This window comes from Somniosus microcephalus, chromosome 5 (genome assembly GCF_052327205.1).
Source record: "Somniosus microcephalus isolate GS21.2 chromosome 5, FLI_Smic_1.0, whole genome shotgun sequence".
Classification (NCBI taxonomy): Eukaryota; Metazoa; Chordata; class Chondrichthyes; order Squaliformes; family Somniosidae; genus Somniosus; species Somniosus microcephalus.
This window is the reverse complement of record NC_140991.1, coordinates 93682850-93690977: the sequence shown is the minus strand read 5'-3', so window position 1 is coordinate 93690977 and position 8128 is coordinate 93682850. Positions and strand designations below refer to the sequence as shown.

Below are 8128 nucleotides of genomic sequence, written 5' to 3'. Positions count from 1 at the left end.
GACTATTTCTCGTGTTCTGCTTTGCCCTTCTCTGACCTGCAAAGCCATTTTTATGAATAGCCGAGCTATCAATATCAGGGAAACAGTGCATAAAGATGAAGTGTTGCTATTTTTTTAAAGTAGTGATAGACAATAAAAGAAAACAGGTCACAGCGTGAACAATGCATTGAGCGAGCGATTGCCACTCACAAACGAGTTGCTTGTCCCAAGGCTCTGCAACTGTGGGGAACAAGAAGCAGTGAAAGTAGCAAAGTGAAAGAGGCGCGGGGGCGCGCGCGTTAGACCGATGGCGCGCGCGCGAGCGAGAGACGCTGCAGCGGAAGGTGACGCAGTCGCCGAGGCGGTGATGCGGCGCGTCAATGAGTTCCGGTGCGAGTGTTCAGCGGAGTGAGCGGCGCGAGCTGGCGGTCGGGGCAGTGGCTGGACACCCACTTCATGTCATAACAGTCGGGCTCAGAGAGCGGCCGGAAACCGCACCGCCTCCTTCAGCCGGTAAGGTCTCGGCGGAGGGCCGCCGCCGCGTTTGTTGCTGCTGAGAGTCCGACTGTTTATTTTATAAACCTGAGGTTGGGTTGGAGTTGGGGTGCTGAGTGCCGCAGCCCCCTCTCTCTCTCTCTCCTTCGCCCTCCCCCGGACTGTTCCTGTCATTAAACTCGCTGCATTTTAAAATCCAAAATGGCGTCTCCCGTCTGCGTAGACTCGGCAGCAAGTCGCAGATATAGAGAGAAATAGAGTGAGGCCGGCGGCGAGGTGAAGGCCACGGGTGGGAGAGGGCAGTTAATGTCGCAGGGAGGGTTAGTGCCGCTGTGTTGTGGTGAGCAGCAGCCCGAGGTTCCGGCCGGCTGGCCGGCTCCCAATGGCTGCCTCCTTCCCTGGGCCTGAGTGTTTTTGTTGCAAGTCAGGGATGACGTCAGCGGTGTAACGAGATCAAGCGGCGTCGCTTTTAGTTGTAATTATTTAAAACTTTTATCGTTGATTGTAGGTTTACCTGTAAAAGGAGGGATAAGAGGCATGTAACAATTCTTCTATATGTACTCTGGCGAGCCAATGGGCTAGTGTCCGCAGTTGATGTAGTTTTTCTGTAGCTTTGTAAGTAATTTCGCGAATCGCATTAAGTCACAGGAGGGTGCCAAGAATCGGAATGCAAAACGGATCAGCATTTATTTTTAACGCTAAATATCCATCGTTACCCAGCTGCTATTGAAGCATAACTATATTTTAATCGCTTGAAGATTAGATTGTCAAATACCTGAATGTACTAATGTAGCGTTAAACAAAATTAAGAGCTCAATCACCACTGGGTCAAAATTCTGTCCAGAATTGGACGGCAAGGAGCTACATGGATCCTATTGACTGACAACTTTAGGTGACCTGAAGTTACCGTCCTTAACCAGGCAAAATTCTGCAGAAGCTGGAAACCTGAAATAACTGAATGCTGGATTAAGCAGCAACTGACTATATAACTCGTGAGAATAATAAGACAGGTTCAATCTGATTCTTTGATTCATTCCTAATTATGGTGCTCGTTGGAATTTCTAGAAGTCTTGCTAAAATAAGCATATTTCAGTTCTGGTCACTGGTAGTTCCAATTAAACTGCAACCATCTTGCTTTAGTCTGAAGTCTTTTTCTACCTGGATTTTTGTGATCCTACTCTGCTGCTTAAAACATGGCCTAATCATCTTCAATGCACCAAATAGTATTGTGCTTTGAAAGGGATTTACTGCCCAAGATCCTTTTCTCCTTCACTGTGTCTTTGACTTTTGTTGAATTAGGAGTGGAAAAATGCAAATGTTTACCAACTTCTAAGTCTTTCCATTTTTAAGCAGGATATGCTAATTATTTTCTTGGAGAAAATCTTAAGTGGGCATTTGTAAATGACAGCCAACAACTACAAAGTTTAATTGTAGGGTAGCAGCTATATTGTACCAATTACATTTTTCTAAGAAAATGTAAAAAGAAAACTGTGCCCTTTAGATGGGCACAATACTGGGCATCTACTGAATAGGCCACTAGGATTTCCAACTTCGAATGAGACTGCTTGAAATTTAAGGGAAAAAATGTGTTCTTAAAGTACTTGATATTTCTATTAATTTCTGCACACATTGACTACAAAATAAACAGGTTTACTACTATCTAGTATGTAACTATACCGTTCTTGCAGCCATAAGCTGTCTTTGTTTGATAGTTAAAGACGATAGAAGCCTATTAAATACTATTAACTGTCTGTGCAGCCAGTCAGGTGCTAGAACAAGCATCTCCAATACTGTGTGGTTACTGTACAGACTTGTTCTGTAAAGAAAGTTACATGATGTACCAAATTAATTCACTGTTTTAGTTTTATCTGTCAATTAATAGTTTTGTTTTTAACCTACTTAAGCTCCTTGTTGCTAAAACTAATGACTCTTGTCTCTTAAGTTGGTTATAAACCATTTATATGAATCCTATTCATTTGTAATCTACACTATAGCTTCTCAAATTCTCTTTTATATAATGGGTAAATATAAATTGTTTATGTTTGAAACTTTTATTAAAGAGCCATTTTGTAAGTTGCTAGAAGCTGGCTAGAATTCATTTCCTATGTACTGCAGACCCTAACTGCAGCAACAGTTTGTTGAAGTAGTAGGAAATTTGGCTCTTTTTTTCCAGTGTTTGTGAAGAGGTGAAAACTTTTTGAAGTCAGAATTATAAGCAGCTGCAATACAAAGTATTCAACTTTGATATTTACAGAATTATCTGTCATGCCATCAGTTGTATGTTATCTCCTGCAGTTACAGATGCTAAAACTATTTTTTATGGGCAGGTTTAAGATGACTTACAAAAACCTTTTAAGACAACTTGATAAACTAACATTATGTGCAAAGCATAGCTTGGATTTAGGTTTTGGCTTTCTATACACATTTTGGGACACTGTTAGCATTCAGATTTCATGTCTACAGAACAGCATTTTAAATGAGTCACTTTAGATGTCACCAGAAATTTGGCCTGTAATTCAACATTTAATGAAGTTGCCTTAGCTCGTGTGGTTTTATTTACAAGGATTCATATTGGGATATGTGATAACCTAATATTGGAAGTAATTACATTTTGTCCTTTGGTTTTTATTTTTATGCCTGCTCCATATTTATAATTAAGAAAAAATAATGTTCCTGAATCTTGTCTGCTCTTGCAGTACATTCCCAGTCTGGATGCCCAGCCAGCTCTGCTCTTTATCCAGGCTTTGATACTCTACTTCTTGACCTGTTAATGTAATGATGCAGTATTCCACATTTTTGAATATTACACTTGGAGTCTTCCTGCCACAAACTTTACTGCTTCATTTGTTGGCTTGGAGGCCCAGCTCTGCTCTGCTCTCCAACCCAAATGTGCCCTGCAACTCCTCTGTTATACATTGAAGTAATACATAGAAGTTACAACAGGACTTTAACTCTGCTCTCTGTCCACTTCTCTATGGCTGCTTTGGCCCAGCTCCTCTGTGGCACCCTGTTCCTTCACTCGCCTGTGGTTCCCTCTCTCTGCTTCCTTCAGCTGTTCTATCCCTCTGCTCCATATCCATTCCTCAATCTAAGTCTACTCTCTCTATTTTTCCAACCACAACCTGTCCTATCCTACAGTCTAATTTTACCAACGGCTACATTCTCCACTGCCACCAGCAGAAAGGTGGGTAAATGAAGTTGAGGTACAGATCCGTCACGATCCAATAGAATGGTGGAGCAGGCTCGAGGGGCTGAATGGCCTACTCCTGTTCCTATGCTCCACCCCTAATACTCACCGTTAATCTCCACAAACTATTCATTTCCCTGACCTACGCACTTCTCCCCAAAATACTCCATTATTCCTTCAGTACCCACCATCCAAACTTTTCCCTCCCCTTCAGCTACCTTCTCACTAACCACTCCCTCAACTACTCATTACCTCATACCAATGCCCTCCGCGCGCCCCCCCCCCCAAAATACTAACCACACCCTCCACAATTACTCATTTCCCCCATTAAATCTTTCACTATCTTAAATATTCACTACCATGAGCCTTGTTTATAGTACTCCTTGTTCCCTCAGTTAATCACTACTGCTCTCTGCTGCTTCACTACTTAATGCTGTACCTCAATTACTCTTGTCTCCCAAATCCACAATATATTCCTCCCCAAACTCCATATACCATCTTGCTACTATGTTGTCACGAATCCAACACACCCTCTTAATCACTTACAGCCAACGTCCCACCACATTTACTTCCTTATAAAGCACAATGCCCTCTGACTTCCCATCAGCAATGGAAGATCCCCAAGCATTTTTTGAAATTCCATTTATTTAATTATTATGATTTGGGTGTACTACCACTGGGCTGTTAATTAGGTGTTTTAGGGACAGGTAGCAGTTACTGCGAAGAGCCACTAAAGCTGTTTCTCAAATGACCTGAGCCCAGTGTTTACTAAATGTAACGAAGCTCATTTCACTGATTTATCCATTTGTCTGTTTTTTCAGACTGGTGTGCTGCAACTTTTGGTTCTGACATGGTGTCATAGTGGTTAAGAAGTGGGTTCTCGCCCAGTATCTCATTCCGAGCTGCTGATCACAATCATTGTACCAAAATGTTTCTCTACTCGGCTTCATTAAGCTGCCTGGAAATGGGCTGACATCCATTCTTTCAGTGGAGGATTTTTTTTTTTTTTTTAATTTAAAAAAAATCCATCAAAAATCTTTCCTCAGAAGTACTATGAAACAAAAGTTGAATCTAATAATGGTGGGTTACTTCCCCTATAAATCTTTGTAGCTTGAGGACTTGAGCTGTCTTCCAGTATGTGAAAGCAAACTTTTTTAAGTTTGAATGTAGATTGATTGTGAACTGTTACATTACCAAGCAGATTGCAGGCCATCAGTTTTCAAGCAGTCCATGGGCATTTTATTTGCGGCATGTTTTTCTTTTGCATCAAGATATTATTTAACATGCTGATGTCTTCTCAATGTCTCCTAAGTTTTCTAATCTTAACAGTATTGAAATGGCTTCAAAGAACAAATGTTATTGATAATCTTTGGTGATGTAACCTGCTTAATGCTACTGTTTGTAAGAGTTATTTAGTGCAGCTAGATTGTTGCAAATGCGATTGTCCTACAGGAACAGTCTGGCTGAGAGCAGACATTCCAAAAACAAGTTCAGCTGCTGTAGCCGAGTGGTTGCATCACAACTTAATATTGTCATAAGGAATATTCTATTCCCATTAGCACATTTCTTTCCTTAGCTGCCTCCTTCTGCACGTGCAGAATTATGCTGGAGTATTGTTCCATGGGTGCTGACAGCTCTCCAGTAGCTTGCCTTAGTGTTAATTCATGAATGAATCTAAATGGTTGGTGTAGGTAGGATATTCAAATAATGTGCGTTGCCACTGAGCATGATCTTGTCTACTTCTCAAGGGTCAGAGGATAGTGGTGTTCAGTAGTTGGAATCATGGCTAACTTTTTTTAATCAAGATTCATCAGATCAGTCCTAACTTTTTAATGTCTTGGTTGCAGTATAATGGTCCAATTTTTTGAGTCTGCTCTGTATCCTGCATACACTGGCCCAGAAATTCGGGTCGGAGGCTTCCTGTGGGTGCAAGCCTCCAACCTGCACTTACCTAGCACACCGGCCGTTGAGCTGTGGGCCCGCATGGGATTCCGATCCTGGGCCTGCTCCAACTGCCGGCGAGCAGTGCTTGCATATCCCAGGGGCGCAGTTAGTTCGAAGTGTCCCCTGGGATCACGTGGGCCATGGAGAGCCAATGGTAGCAGGGAATGCCCATTCATAAATTTGACAGGAAGAGCTGTCAAAACTATAAATACAAATCAGCCCCAAAACATAACTAAAACTTCAAAAAAAAATTAAAATCACTTTTTTTAAATAACTATAAATTACAAAATTTTTGAAAAAATTAATTAGTTTCTAACAGGGCTAAAAATAAACTTACCTTTAAAGTATTTAAAAATAATAAACCTGTGGAAATTTTTTTTAAATTTTAACTAATTCACCACTTACCTTGTTAAAAGCAGGCCTTGTGACTGCTTTTTAAAAGTGTAACTCCTGGAGACTTACCCTCCTGGAGAAACCTGCAAAAAAAACGTATGTTCCAGGTGCACGTGTTCAACCTTTGAACCCCTTCCTTTAAGGGAACGGAAGTTCCGGTTTCCCACGCATGCGCAGTGCATGCACGAAACCGGCACTTTCGTTGGGCCTATTTGGTTGCAATGAGTGGCTATAGAATTTGGAGACTTCCTGATTTTTGCCCTTTTCTGGTCATTTTATAAAACAAAAGCAGGGTGCTATTAAATTTTTTTGCATATACTGTAAATAAAACCTTTCCAAGTTAAAGCAACATAACTGTTTCCCAGTTAACATCTATGAAATCAGGAACCAGTCTTCACTTCAAATCATTCACAGTAGAAAAAATTAAGAAGCAGTCTTACCAATTGATCTGATGAACTCTTGCTTTCAATTTAATTCATTTTTCCCAGTCTAATTAATCTTTGTTTTCCCAATTACTTCCATAATAGATTTAGTGACTAGTAATGAGCCAGATCTAGTAAGCAATCTGACGGTAAGGAAACATTTTGTGAACCGTGACCATGATTGAATTTGATGTAAAGGTTTGAGAGGGAGAAGAGTGAGTCATAAACTAAAGTTTTAAATTTGAGGAAGGCTGACTTCGAAAGAATGGGACATAAACTGAGGACAGTAAACTGGGCTTAATTGTTGACCGGTAAACCTACAGACACAGTGTGAGGTATTCAGAGAAGTATTTGGTACAATACAAGTATGTGCCCCAAAAGGCAAATGCGCCACTTGTTTAGTTAGACAACAATGCTCAACAAATGAGGTAAGATATAGTGTAAAGCTAAAAGAGGAGGTTTGCAGCAATGCGAAGAAAAGTGGAAATCCAGTAGACTGGGAGAGCAATTAAAAAAGCAACAAAGGGTCACAAAGAAAGTATTAAAAAGGAATACGAAAAAATGCAAGACTACTGTCAGTTAAAATATTTAATGAAGAATCATCCAGTATCTTAGAAAATAGTTTGCGACATTTTCCCCATCACTGATGTCATGCAAATAAATTATAGACTGGAGTGATGTTGTCTCTATTCCAGCTGTGTGTTTTTAACAGATTTTTCTGACGGTCAGTGTAGTGAGGAGCACCTGAAATAAATAGTGTAATTATATTCAGAAAGTATTCGAATTTAACAAATGAGATGCAAATCATTAAATGTATGTTATTCCTTGGCCATAACGTGGTTCAGGAATTTTAAAGTAGTGTGATTTGTAGGAGGAAAGAAAGCTGGAGGTGAGGAATTCACAATTCTGGGACTCTGGGGAAAGACTAAGTTGGAGTGGGAGGCTGTGTAATGAGCATGTATATATGTATTGGAGTGGTGGAGGTTAGAGGTAAGGTAGGATCCATCAAACCAGATGGATCCTGTATTTTGTGCAGCAGTACAAGGAGGGTGTTGGAGCCTTCCCCGATATAGAAGGACTATTGAAGTCCTTGGTGGGCTTGGGGCTTTATATAGAGCATGAAGAGTTCTCCGCAAGAAAGAGGAAATGACATTTTGGAGGCAATTTTAGCAATGTCATTGCATGAAGGCTGGAACAAAAAACTAGATAGGCATGAACAGAGATTTGCTGATGGACTATATAGTAACTTGCTTAAAACATGTCGTGTCAGACCTTGTCATAATCTTGAAATGCCCAAGGTGGTAATAAATGATTTGCTGCTTGAAAGCAGAGTTTCTGAGACAAGATCGCCAGTGGAATAACCACACTGGCTCACTTTCTCGCTCTTCTCCCACTACCTTGTTTGTGTAGGTGATATGCAGTAGAGCAAAGCAAGCAATATTTCAGTGAGGTTGGACTTTTTAAAAAATAAATACATTTTTAGAAATATCTGCTTTCAGACTCTTGTTTCAAAGCTGACTTTCCCCAAGCCTGAAGTGCTGAAACTAATTGTAGTATCCTAATTCCAACCCAGCTGAGATCAGCTAACTCGTATCCTGTCTGAGACCATCTTAGTCTGTTACTCAGTACTACACAAAGTGGTGCATCTGCCAACTGAGCAATTGGAAGCTCCAGAATTGTCTCCAGAACCACCACCTGTTTGACATGG

At 40.7% G+C, this 8128-nt stretch overlaps 1 protein-coding gene across 2 annotated transcripts in view; it reads left to right on the top strand.

Moving 5' to 3' along the window:
- The first annotated feature begins 348 nt into the window (after nucleotides 1–348).
- Nucleotides 349–8128, top strand: part of rab5aa (RAB5A, member RAS oncogene family, a) — a 30209-nt gene continuing 22429 nt past the window's right edge. The window contains exons 1-2 of one of the 2 annotated variants that reach the window (XM_085988009.1): nucleotides 349–492; nucleotides 7920–8127. The gene's annotated coding sequence lies outside the window, so the exon portion shown is untranslated. The remainder of the gene's footprint in view (nucleotides 493–7919; nucleotide 8128) is intronic. The other variant, XM_085988008.1, reaches the window with a different exon arrangement.